This window comes from Anomalospiza imberbis, chromosome 3, assembly GCF_031753505.1.
Source record: "Anomalospiza imberbis isolate Cuckoo-Finch-1a 21T00152 chromosome 3, ASM3175350v1, whole genome shotgun sequence".
In the NCBI taxonomy this organism is placed as follows: domain Eukaryota; kingdom Metazoa; phylum Chordata; class Aves; order Passeriformes; family Viduidae; genus Anomalospiza; species Anomalospiza imberbis.
This window is the reverse complement of record NC_089683.1, coordinates 104,598,684-104,607,904: the sequence shown is the minus strand read 5'-3', so window position 1 is coordinate 104,607,904 and position 9,221 is coordinate 104,598,684. Positions and strand designations below refer to the sequence as shown.

Genomic DNA, 9,221 nt, shown 5'->3' with positions numbered 1-9,221 from the left:
GATATAATGGGGCACTGGAACGTGAGGAGACCCCTGGCCCAGCCTGTGCACTGCCATCTGCTACCACCAGCTTCCCGGTGTCAAGGCTTCATTACCAGAAGTGTCTTCCTGTAGGGATCCTGAATGCAGCCAGGCCATTGCTCTCAGGCTGTCTGGCTAAGCAGCTTTTGCCTGAGAAAATGTTCAGTTGTTTCACCACTGGGAATACATTTTATTTTATTATTTATTTCTTTATTTCAGCATTTCCTAGTTAGAGCTACGCTTCTAAATATCCAAGGACAAGTTTGGCCCTCAGTGGGTAAATGCTGGGGAGCAGCTCAGAAACGAATTCACAACTAAGTCTCTTTTTTTTCATCCTGAGACAAATGGATGGCAGGACACACAAAAATGGACAGAGACCAAACTATTAAAGATATTATAGGATCAAATTCTATCATCAATAAAGTATGAACCAGAGATAGTATGCAAGAATTTACCAAATCTAGTACTAAAATTACCAGTGTTTTCAAGGGTATGGAGAAATAGCCACAAGCCCTGGGATGGTGTTCCTGGTGAAAATTACATGCTATAATTCCACATGCTGTAATTTCAATACAACATTGACCAATGCTTTGGATCATAATGCATAACTTAATACCAGCTTTGTATTTACTACTTAAGAATATGCAAGACAAGTCTTCAGAAAAACTTCCTGACATGAAATACATTAAGTGCAGACAGGTGCCTGTCTGGTACCAAAAAGTAAGGAACTTTTTGTGCGCATGGAAGCAATGTGGCAAGCTTTTGTAGGCTGCCTACAGACACCTCCCTCTTTACATTCTGCACACACTCACTCCATCCTGCAGGAGCTGGTTTTGTTTGCAGATGACAGGGTTTCTCAGCAACGTAAGAATGTGAAGCAGAAACAGCATGTGCCAATAAGAACAATGCAGAAAGTCAGTCTTGGTTCCCTTTCACAATCTGGTAGTTTTCCTTTCACACCTTTCCCCTGCAATGCTCTTTGCCTACAGATTACACAACATTTTCCAGAGCCCATCTCAGGTGTGCTCCTGCTGTGTACACAAAAATGCCCCAAAAGAAGAGAGGAAATAAAGGGCATAAATGTAAGTACAGAAATGAAATGGTTCTGCTTCACATGCAACTCCACAATACAGTTAAATATTCAAGGTCCTAGCTGTATTATTGGAAAAAAATCCCAGACCTGATGCAGTTTTAGGTCTGTTGGTAAGCAGGATTGCTGCTTTTAGCTTAGCACTCATATTCATCCCTCCTGGATATGATGAGCGCTTCTGAATAATCATATTGGTTTTACCTGATCCATGAGTGGATAAGTTAAAAAGGGCTCTAATGATCAGTTTAACATTCAGGAAACAAGCATACTAGAAAGCCATTTAAAGCTTTTTTTTCTTAATGGTAATGTCTAGGAGTAGAACCATTGATCTCTTTTGGCCACAAATAACATTCCTCAATACTGATGTCACCACATTAATCAGATTTTAAATGCAGCCCCCTAACTACCACTGAGACCTGTTTCTTCACTGCCACCAAAACTCATCATCTTTTGCATCAACCCTCAAACTGATAGGTAATGGAGTGAACTACAGCAATAAAACAGCCCCATGTAGCCAACACCAAAGCTCTCTGTCATTCACACAGCCCCTCTTTAGCTGAGGAGAAGCAAGAACAGCCTTGAGACTCAGCACTTCTGGGAAGGTCCAGCCACCCAGGCTAAGCAATATTCACTTACCAGCTCTAGCTTTGTTTGCAGAACTTGAAACCAAGTGGAAAACAATACCAACAACTCCTTGCAGGCCAGCTCCATTTGTCCTCTAACAGCTTATTTTGGGGAAGGAAAGAAACTTGTTGCTGGACACCCTTCACGCCTTCACAAAGAAGCACAAAAGAAGGAAAGAAGTCATGTCTCAATTTCACTGTTCCCAGCAGGCTTGTGTCCTGCATAGTGTCAATCCAGCCCTGAATATTTATATCACTGCAATCAACAGACTGTGTTCTCTCCCAGACTGCCAGCCAAAGTGATTGCTCAGAGCCAAGCTGCTGCTGTTCTTCCCTGTCCTTTCCAAGGGCTCAACTTCACGTCATCAGATAGAGAAAGATCAGCCTGAACAAGGGGAAAATTCACACTTTCTGAAGTCTCAAAACAAGAAAGCAGATTCATCCACTGTTGCAAGAACCAAGGGCAGAAGGAGCAATCAATTTGTTTGATCTAATATCTTTTAGAAGTGGTCTTGCATCAGGAGACTCTGTAAGAATAACACAAATATTTTGGTAGCTAAGTCTGTGAAGAGGGAGGTTGGAGCATCACAGCAGAGGTGACATTTAGCTGGCCACGTGCCTGCCAGCTTGAAGAGATCAATCACTGCCTGATAGAAGAGGTGATGGATTTCAGAACAGAGCAGGAACTAAAACTCAGCACTTCCAACACCCTGGATGTGACCCTGACTGCTCTTCCAACATGTCCACCGCATGACTAAAGGAACTAGGATAGAAATTCTTTTTGTCAGTGTCATTCCTCTGTTTTGTCATCCCTTCCATTACCATCTGACCAGATGGGATAAGTGTCAAAGTTAAATCTGCAGCATCTGTCCCACTCATTCTTAGCAGGATGTGGGGAACATATTATTTTACGAGTGCTACTTGGAGAAGTGATCCTCTGAAGAGTCACAGACCTATTCTGTGACTTATTCAACACACAAGGGCTTATTAGGCCTGCTTGCAAGATGGAGAGAGAATCAGCTTTACAGAATGTTGTTTTTTTTCCTAAACTCTCCTCTGATTGAGATATTTTAGTTATCCAGAATTAATAAAATAAAAAAATTATTTTATTAATTAATAAAAATTCTTGAATAATATTGATTAATGTTTAATAATTAATAAAATTAAATTAATAAAATAAAATTTATTTTAATAAGCTGCCTTTTGATAATGTTATGGAATTTTCTCATGCTCTGCAGATGCAGGGCTCTCCTCACTAATACCAAACAAATTTTGGGATGCCAGCTTTTCTTTGCCTCCCAGGCTGCTCAGTTTTTGACAGACTCAACAACAAAATCACTCAAAGAAAATAAATTTTCAGCTAAGCACATTCATTTCCCCGTTCATTAGCATGGTTCACAGCCTCATGGCAGTGGCATTTTCACAGGAATGTGGCTCCATGGTGAAGACAGGATCATTGAAATGTGATCTTCGAAGAAACAGAGGTTATTATATATACTCTTCATTGTTCCCCAGATATTGAAAAACACTTTGTTTTGCTAAAACTGAATTACTAACATGAACATTTTGAAATACTTGTGCCATATAGTTCAGAGGAGGCTTTCTGTGTTCTATTACAACTAAAAAAAAGATGGAAAATATGACTTCCAGTATTTTTGTCTCTATTTAACTCTTTGGCTGTCATCTTCTGATATGAGGCCCAGTATTTGCTAAATTTCATCCCCAATCCAGGCCTATGATGGACTACTTTGACAGCACCTGTCACACTGTATATGAACCACACCACCCTGTTATCTCAGCTCTCTATTTGCCTAAAGCAATAAACAGAAAAAAGTTGAAGAAAATAGAAAAGTATTTTCCCTTTTTCTCAAAAAAGCCAGTAGTAAATTACATGTGTTAGAACAGGCCTGAGAACCAAGTTTAGATCAAAGAGTTATAATAAAAATTAGGACAAAGTAGTAGCTACTAACTTTAAATCAAATTGTGACCTGTGTTTAGAAGTGGCAAAAAGAAAAGTCTAGAATGTAAGTCTTAATTTTTTCCTGCTTCTGAAGCAAAAGACAGAATGGGAATGAGTTCAACCTACTCCAGTTACTGCTAAATGATGGATGACTTCATTCATTCAACTTGCAGCACACCCTGAGGTTGCCAAGATTCAGAGAAGACAAAAACTCCTCCAAATTCCAGCACAGGTCTGCAGCCTTTGCACCTCCAGCACAAGCTGCAAAGCTTGGTGTCCCTTTGGGAAGCACTCTGGAGCATGGGACACTCTGAAATGCCCTTGTGGGCCTTACCAGTACTGAAAAATGTCCATTCAAAATAGTATTGAAGCTTTACCAAATTTGGCCTCTGAACTTCAGACTTGGCAGTTAAAGCCCCAAGCAAACAACAATACTCCAACAATACTGTTTTTCCAGTGCCTCGAAGGCATTTTTAGGCTTCTGCTTCTGGCAGGGGAAACTTCCTCTGTTCTTCTGGTACTCCTGAAATGGAGAATAGTTCCTGCAAGCAAAGAGGAAGAAAGCTGCAGTCACATGCAGTGTCACACAGATGAAGTCACGCACTGGCATAACAGCGAGTGTTGTCAGTTGTCAAAGGCCATCTGTAGCCAGCAGACTTAAACTGCCATCCTGGAAAAAGATGCAAACAGGCCTAATGGGAGATTGCATTATCCTCTTCCTGGCATTCAATCAATGAAGCTTGTTCCCTGAACAGATATAGAAAACAAAGCGCCACATTCTTTCATTCTCTTTTTTTTTTCTTCTTTAAAAAGAAAAACATTATTTTTTGGCAGTTGCTATGCTTTCAAAATGACAGGAAAAATAGGAAGAACCAAAGAACTCCAGAACTGAAGAGTCACTTGTCAAACGTGGCTTGTGTGCACTCGTTTGCTCCTACAAGAAGAGAGGGATTGCTCCACTGTTTGTGGAATTGACTCAGTTTTGATTGGATCACTTAGAGGAGTTCTGTGTAAGCAATTTGACACGCTCTTTGTGTGCTTTCTCTGGTCTGGGAGGTGTGGGAACTTATTTTACAGTGTCAAACACGCTGTGGGAATTGCTGGAAAAAGATACTAAATAGGAGATCCATTCCTTGGAGCAGGAAATGGAGACACACTTAGAGATGATGCATTAAGTGTTCCCAAGGGAAAGCAGTGATGGCTCCCAGTACATTTTGTGTCGCTCCAGCTGGTGTCAGATTCCCAAATCAACCTGCAACAGAAGCCAGATGTGCTGGGGAGAGGTCCCATCCCACCACGTGTAGGCCCCTGGGATGCACGAAGGGAAATATTCCGAGTCCATGTTCCAAGAGGCAAAGATAAATGTACTTGTTTGGTTGGTCCTAGTGCAGGCAGAGGCCAAAGAAGAGGAGCACTGAAAAGTGAAAAATGAGTCTTGGGATCTGTGCCTGGTACTGATGCAAATGAAGGTGAAACTATACAAACAGCAACACAATTAGACCATTCATCAGTCCTTCATTAGCAGCTTTTCTTTGCAACTCCATCAGGAAAGAAAAAACCTTCCTTTTTTTTATGAAGGACCAAGAGGGTTGAGAAGAAAGCCTAATTGGTGAGTGTAGGGTATGCACGCTGTAAGGGCATTTGTAATGCAAATGCACTAGCCCCGAATCCATAGGTGGTGTTAGTGTAATTCAATTTACACAGCCTTTGTCCTGTGGAATCTCACTGAGCATGTGATAGAGAACCCCAGCTTGTGGCTAAACAGTGTCTGCCACAACCAGAAAAGCTTCCAGCTGCCGTGCTAAGATACACATCTACATTTCGGATGAAACCAAAGGCAGTCATCTTTCTCAGATTTACAGGAAAGGTCAGATTTCCTTAACACTTGCAAATCTAATGTGCTGGCCTTGCTTACTCGCAGGAACACAATCACTAGTAGTGAAAAATGATTGCTTTAAAATCTTTTGCATTCCTTTAACAGAAGAAAAGCTTTTCCTCTTCTTTTCCCCTGGATGATCTAACATTACAGTTCTGTTTATATATACGTGGATTACACTCTGGGCTCCCAGATTTCCACACTGTGAACATTCCTGCCACTACCCATTAAAACAATCTGACTTGAGCTTTTTACAAACCTCTGTGTCAAAATTTTCCATGCCATTGGCTGCAAATTTTGGCGAGCTTTTGAGCAAGAAATGATTCAGCTGTTTCCAGGAAATAAGTCAAAGGGAAAAACACACTGTCATGGTGATAGTAAAAAAGAAAATCTTAGAGTATTTAGACTGTTGGGTTTCGGGTTGTTTTGTTTTTTATCTGGAAGAGCATGTAACTGGTAAGGTGCATCTTGTTGTCCCTGAAATAAATACATAAATATTAGAATTATAGAGAATCATAGAATGGTTTGGTTTGGAAGGGATCTTAGGGATCATCTTGTTCTACCCCCCGCCATGGGCAGGGACACATTCCACCATCCCAGGTTGCTCCAAGCCCTGGCCAACCTGGCCTTGGACACAGCCAGGGATGGGGCAGCCACAGCTTCTCTGGGCAACCTGTGCCAGGGCCTCACCAACCTCACAGAGACTAATTCCTTCTGTGTATCTAAATTTCTCCTCTTTCAGTTTGAAGCCATTCTCCCTCATCCTGTCACTCCAGATCGCGATGAAGAGTCCCACTCTATCTTCACTCCAGATCGCGATGAAGAGTCCCACTCTATCTTCCTTGTAGGCCCCTGCAGATCCTGGAAGGTGCTGGGAGGTCTCCATAGATGAGGTGCTCCAGTCCCTGTATCAACTTTGTGGCCTCCTTTGGATTTTCTCCAGCAGTTCCATGTCCTTCTCATGTTGGGGGCACCAGAACTGTGTACAATATTCCAGGTGGGATCTTACAAGAACAGAGTAGAAGGGAAGAATCACTTCCTTAGGAGAATTCTAACTCAGATGGACCTTGTAGAGTTTTTGAATTGGAAGCCCCTAAATCTCTAGTGATCCGACCACCTTTTACAATTCTGTATGAAATCAGACAGTGGAAGCATTCCCACCTGCAGCATTTTGATCACCAATTGCTAGAAGATGAAGGCACTGAAAATGAGGCCAGGAACCTGGTTACCCCTGTCCTGTCCATGGTAACCTCCTCCCCAGTGCAGAAGGCAGCTGTTCTCTCCAGATTGACACAAGAACATTATGCAGGAAGTGAGCAAAAAGGGATGAAATATCTTGCCTGCATAGCCACAGAGAGCTGATTTGACCTATTAAAGATTTCTCCTATTAAAATGAAATAATTGCCAGGTTACCTAGAGGGATCACAGATGGGGACTTGGGGCAGCACAGCTTGCTTCTTACTTCTCCCTCTTTGTTCCCATCATAACATTTGTAACACAATGCATCACATTCACCGAGCTGCTGATCTGTGGTGTGGCAGGGCTGGATTTCAAGCACAGGTAGAAAAGCAGTGGCTGAGTGTTCAGCTCAGACTCTTTGGAGGAGTGCCTTGTACCACACTGGGTCCTGCCTCTGGACTCACAGAGCAGCCCTGATGCAATTCCAAGTGTGCTTGCATGTCAGCTGAAACACTGCTGCAGAAGTAGGATTAAGGGAAATTATTACTTCAAAAAAAAAAAAAAAAGTGCAAAAATACCAACAATCCATAAGTAATTTGAAGGACTGCTTCAGGAAAACTAACAGCCATAGAAATACCATTCAATTCTGTGGAGGCACAAGGAGGAACAAAAGAAATTCAAGACCAAAAGGGATTAAGCCTTTGGAAAACAGACCAACAGCCAAGGATTCTTTGGATTTAAGGTCAGCCTTAGCCACTGGCTGCATTGCAGAAATCGTATCTGAACAGATTAGAATAAATGCAGATTTCAGCATTGTGGTGCCTGAGCCTGAACACTTGCCAGCCCTGTCCTTGATTTGACTTCTGCATAACTCCATGCCAAGTCTGAACAGCGCCTCTTCACATCATGGCTGATCAATAAGGATCTTTTATGCATGAGCTGCCCAATTATGAAATATATAATACAGATAAGTGACAATAGGAGACAGAGGAATTCAGAGGAGAAAGCTGAACTTGAACACATGATGCACTATTAATTTGTGCAGTGTGTGTTTGTGTACCTGGCTGCTACAGAGAGTTGGTAGCACCAATATGCAGACGTGATTCCCAGAATCAAATCCTAGTGGAATCAAAAAGGTGGGTGGAAGTTTGGTTATAGCTGGGGGCTATCACAAACATCTGTGCCAAAGCAGTTAAACAGAGGTGGCCAGGCCCACATTCACGCATTGTTCTTGCCAATTTGGAAGGGATGAATTCCTTTCAACCAAAAGGTGGGTATACAAAACAACAGCAAACAAAACTGGAGAAACAACTGTCCATGGTGGTCCCAAACCATGCACAGGCTCAAATGCAAACCTTTAATTCTAGGTAAAATGATCACAGCTGATATTCATCAGCCTGGATTTATTTCAGTCTCTGCCTTTCCATCTCCCTTTACATGAAAAGAACACGCCCATAGAACAATTTAACATGCACAACTGCTGAACCTGTTGAAGCATGACTCAGAGTGAAACATGAACTGCACAGCAGGAAAACACAGCCCTTGCTCTGGGATTTCACAGGCCTGGATCCCAACTCCTCATTATTCACATTTGACTTCAAGGAGAAGCTGAGGCAGTGACCAATATGCAAGTGACCCTAGTGAGGCCTAAAAGGACACAGAGTGGGACCAGGAACAGCACAGGGGTCTGAACACTGGACAGCTTAGTTCACTCTCTCTACAATTTAAATCCTCACAGATTGGAATTACATGCAAGGTATAACATTTCTTCAGTTAAGTAAGAAAGTAAGAGAGATCTCTTCTGAGACCTCCCTGAGGTTCAGTTCTGATAAAAAGGAAGGAACAGTCAGTTTGGCTGACTCAAGTTTGTCTATTTTTCTGGGTTTTTTTTAAGTGAAGCTGACTTATATTTTGTAGATTGTTAGTAAACAAATTTTCAGAAATAAAATAAAGAAGGTCACAAAGAAAAGTAATGAATATTTCTGATGGGCATTTAAACTTTACAGGCCTTTTGCAGGGCAGTCTGTGAGAGAATAACATGGTCACATGGCCTCTTGAATTAAGAGGCGGTGTTAAAGCCACATGCAAACATAACTGGATTTAAAACTGGATACCTAATTAAACTTCACAGATTACATCAAAAGAATTAAACCCATCCCTTTTTCTCATACATAATTCTCAGGAATTTGTTTTAGTAGTATCAAAGCAGAGTTATTGGTATTTTGATGCAGTTTGAACATCCCTTTTAGATGGAGAATGGATCCAAGACATGCAACCCTTCCACTTCAGCATCCTTTCTTGCCTAGTTGCTGATGCTTGTGCAGCCCTTACGGAAATTCTACAAAAATTACTGGCCCCACCTAGCATTTGTTATTCACAACTGATAAAGCTTTTCCTTTAGCACACAGAGTATTTTCCCTAGATTGAAGTAGGAAAACCAGAACTGGATGGATCTTTACTGAAGCCTGAGAT

At 41.7% G+C, this 9,221-nt stretch overlaps 1 long non-coding RNA gene across 1 annotated transcript; it reads left to right on the top strand.

Annotated features, from left to right (window-relative positions):
* Nucleotides 1-7,316: 7,316 nt before the first annotated feature.
* LOC137471691 (uncharacterized) lies at nucleotides 7,317-8,596 on the top strand. The gene is made up of 2 exons (XR_010997784.1): nucleotides 7,317-7,491; nucleotides 8,162-8,596. It is a non-coding gene; the product is annotated as an uncharacterized lncRNA (long non-coding RNA).
* The last annotated feature ends 625 nt before the right edge of the window (nucleotides 8,597-9,221 follow it).